Source organism: Solanum dulcamara, chromosome 12 (genome assembly GCF_947179165.1).
Source record: "Solanum dulcamara chromosome 12, daSolDulc1.2, whole genome shotgun sequence".
NCBI lineage: Eukaryota > Viridiplantae > Streptophyta > Magnoliopsida > Solanales > Solanaceae > Solanum > Solanum dulcamara.
This window is the reverse complement of record NC_077248.1, coordinates 24613614-24618461: the sequence shown is the minus strand read 5'-3', so window position 1 is coordinate 24618461 and position 4848 is coordinate 24613614.

Here is a 4848-nt window from a genome sequence, read left to right as displayed (position 1 = left end):
CTTTTCTAAACAAATAGGATAAATTCACTTTTTGATGTATAAATATGCCCAAGATCATATCTTTATACGGAGTCTACCTTGGCAAGTAGTCTCCCTTTTCCCGATGTGGAGTTATATCAAATTCCATATTATAGCTCATAAGGTCTTACATATTGGTTTAGGTTAGTATCCGACATATGTATATGGTACATCTACAAGTTTTAATAACATTTTATGATGTAATGACCTTATGATATGATTTCAAGTATTTTCAAGTTTTATTCAAATTTTTAAGATATTGGTCATGCATCACATATTCATATTGACTATGTCCTATTATCATTGTTCATGCATATTTCTAATATACTTAGTGCATTCCATGTACTATCACATACTTTTGTCTACATTGTATCATAATGTAGGGTCTGATGATAACTCTTCATATCCCACTTGTAGCTAAACTTTTGGAGTTTGCTTTCCTTTGATGGTGAGTCCTCAAGATTTGAGGATGTGATATTTATGATTTCTCTTATGTTTCATGACTTTCATTCTATATGTTGGTGATCTAGGAGCTTGTCCTATGCCCTGTCCAGACTAGTAGAGGCATGTTAGATTGTCATAGAGTCTATGTATTCCTGTTATTGGGATATTTTAGCCTTTCTCAGATGATGAGATTTCCTTGTTGAGACTTACATTCCGTATTCATTATGTCTTATGTTCTGTCCTTATTTAGCTTATGTAGACTCATGTATAACATTCTAAGAAGCTTCTTCAGAGTCCCTTGGGATTTTCATCGCCGTGTCACACCTAGGGTCTAGCTTGAGTTATGACGAAACACTTGAGTGTATTAAAGAATTTTAGCTGAATGAGAGGCAATGGGGCAAATTTAAAGGATTTGGGTTGTTATAGGTCGTAGGAAATAGTCCAAAATAACGTAACATAGGTGTTAAAAGAATCAAAATTAACTAAAATAATCAAGGGGAAAAGTATGTCAAAGTGACCCTACGGACTTGAATTACTGACCATCGTGGTCATCCATAGGTCACCTTCAAAAAATACTAACTCATGTCAAAACCGACGAGGCCTACCTATGGTATGTAGACCTCTCTACGGGTTGTAGTACCTACTCGTTCTGCACAACTCTAAACCTCATCTTTATGAATCACTACATATGAACCTACCTACAGGCCATAGGACCATCTAAGGACTGTCCTGCTGGTCCATAGGAAAGGATCTGAAACTTTAAAATTTTTCCAATCATCAGGACCTTCTTATGTTCCCTATCTATGGACTGTAAGACCTTATATGGTCTGTAGATCCCACTCTTAACCCACTTCTAAGATCAAAATTTTCCTAAGCGTTAGAGCCATCTACGAATGCTCTCCTACGGACCGTAGAACCTTGTACGATCCATAGGTCGACTGGTAGAATTCTGCAACACATGTTTTTTTGCAGTATTTATTTTCTAGATTCACTTTCCAACTTCCGAGGTGTTATACAAAATTTTAAATAATGAGTGGGATTTTGAGAGATTAGCGGATGCACAAAAAAATTGATTCAGTTACAACATGTGGTTCATATGCACTTGCATATATTGAGTACTTGATCACCAATATTCCTATGACCCTTATTAATAATAATATGGTTGACATGACGTGGTACAGGTGGATAGAAGGCATCATTGCATGGAACTAAATGCATAATAGTTTTTTTGTTGGTTTATGAATATTTCTAACATAATTTATTATTAAGTTATTTTTATGTTTGTTTGTGTAAGACAATCTATGATTCTAAGTAATATTATTAGATATTTTGCATAAGTTAATTTGTTTCATATGCTGTAAAATTTACTTTATGTATTATTTGTTGGAAAATTTTTAAGCAATTTATTAATCTGTTTCAGCAAATGCTATACTTAGTGAAAATATTTTTAGCAAGTAGGTAGTTTTCTTTAGCAATTGTTGTACTTGTTGAAAAAATTTCAAGCTATTTACTAATATGTTTCAACAACTACTTTAGTTGCTGGAAAAACACTTAGCAAGTAGGAAGTCTGCTTCAATAATTGTTGTACTTGTTTAACCCTTTTCAAGAAATTTACTGATTTGCTTCAGTAAGTGTTGTACCTGCTGGAAAAACTCTTAGCAAGTAGGCAGTCTGTTTTAGCAATTGTTGTACTTGTTTAAAATTTTTCAAGCAATTTACTGATATATTTCAGCAAGTGTTGTAGCTGTTGGAAAATTCTTAGAAAGTAAGCAATCTATTTTATCAATTGTTGTACTTGTTTAAAAAGTTTTCTAGCAATTTACTGACATGCTTCAGCAACTGCTATAGTTGCGGAAAAGCCTCTTAGAAAGTAAGCAGTCTGCTACAACAACTGCTCTACTTATTGGAGATTTTTCTAACAATTAACTTATTTGCTTTAGCAATTACTGTACTTGTTGAGATTTTTGTATCAATTAACTAATTTTCTTCAACAATTGATGTACTAGGTGGAATTATTCTTAGAAAGTAGGCTATGCACCATATTATATAAGTAAGAAGATATAGGTGTTATTTTTGTATGTTACCCTCCTTCTACTCAAATAGTGCAATAGAGCTGAGTCATAAGGGTTGATTTCTTTGATTTACGACTGTTATTGCCATTGTATAGAGGAGAAAATTCTAGTGACTCATTAGATAGTAGTTGGCCGGAGGTCATATCTACCCGCAGGTGAGGGTAGGAGTAGAGCACCACCTACTGGGGCAGTTCAACTGAACGAAGTGAGGGATACATCTTTACATCCCTCACTAACACCACCTTCACATCATTTACTTGCTGGAATTATCTTTAGCAACTATCTAATTCCGCAACAACTGTAATTGCTAAAAAAAATCATAGAAAGTAGGTTGTCTAATTCAACAACTGCTGTAATCGCTGAAATAATTTTTAGCAGGTTACTGAATAATTTGATTGTTATTCAATTATACCAATCATATTAAATTTTAAATAAAGTGGTTTTGATATATTATAATAATTATACTTGATTTTAGTGGTGATCTTATACAATTACATAGTAATTTATCCATAACAGATAATAGATGAAGTAATTGCATGTTCATTAAATCTTTAATTGAATAATTTGATTATTAATTAATTTTATCAGTCATATTAAATGATAAATAAAGTGATTTTAATATATTATACTTAAACTTGATTTGGTGGTAATCTTATACAATTACATAGTCATTTACTAATAACCGATGATAAATTGAGTCATTGCACGTGTAATCAACCTTAATTGAGTAATTTAATTATTAATTGATCATATAAATTATATTATATTATAAATAAATTAATTTTTATATATTATAGTACTTAGACTTGCTTTTAGTGGTGATATTATTCAACTACATAGTAATTTACTCATAATAGATGATAAGTCGAGTAATTACATGCGTAGTCAGCCTTAATTGAGTAATTTAATTGTTAATTGATTATATCAATCATATTAAATTATAAATAAAGTGATTTTAATATATGATAATACTTAGATTTGATTTTAGTGGTGATATTATGCAATTACATAATAATTTATTCATAACAAATGATAAATTGAGTAATTGCATACGTAGTCAATCTTACTTGAGTAATTATTTGTTCATTGATTATATCAATCATACTAAATGGTAAATAAAGTGTTTTTTTATATATTATAGTTCTTAAACTTGATTTTAGTGATGATTTTATATAATTATATAGTAATTTATTCATAACAGATGATAAATCGAGTAATTTCATGCCTAGACAATCTTAATTGAGTAATTTTCTTATTAATTGATTATATCGATCATATTAAATAATAAATAAAGTGATTTTGATATATTACAGTACATAGACTTGATTTTAGTGGTGATCTTATATAATTAAATAGTAACTTATTTATAAAAATGACAAAAAATATCTTAGTTATTGCAACAAATTGAGTAACTTGCTAAGAATTCTCTCAGCAAGTACAATAATTGCTGAAGCATACTTCCTACTTGCTAAAAAATTGCTTACCAAGTACAATAGTTTTTGAATAATACTGCCTACTTGCTAAGAATTTTCATAGAAAAGTAAAGCATTTTCTTAAGAAGACTTGTTAATTGCTTAGATTATTCTCAGCAATGACAACAATTACTGAATCAATTTTTCTGACTTGTTGAGATTTTTCTCAAAATGTTTAGCAATTGCTAAAGTAGACATCCTACTTGATGAGATTTTATTTAGCAAGTGAAGCAATTGCTAAATTAAACTACCTACATGTTGAGATTTTTCTCACTAAGTATAATAGTTACTGAAGCAGACTACCTACTTCCTAAGATTTCTCTCAGAAAGTCGAGCAGTTTTTGAAGCATATTGCCTACATGCTACAAAAATCCGCAGCAAGTACAACAATTGCTAAAGAAGACTGCCTGCTTGTTTAGGTGTAAGACCTAGGAAGTTGGAAAGTCAAAATGAAGGAAAAGTTACTGAAGCAGTATTGTGGTGTAAGTTTCTACGAGTTAGTCTACGTGTTGTAGGAAGTCTTACAGTCTATAGGAGGTTCTCATAGGTAGTATTCTAAGTTAGAAAAAATATGCTAAGTGTAGATTCGAGTTACGAGTGGCTTCTATGTACCGTATAAGGTCCTACGGTCCATAGAAGGGTCATAAAATGACCCTGAGAAAAAGAAAAATTCCAGTAGTTAAGGTAAAGTTCCATGAGAGGATCCTATGTTTTGTAGAAAGTCTTACGAGTCATGTAGAGTGAGGTTCAGAGAGTTTGATATTTTGATTTTTGAAGTTGTGTAGGTCTATGACTCGTGGGGGAGTCTATGACAAGTAGACCATGTTCATAGCATTGAAGTG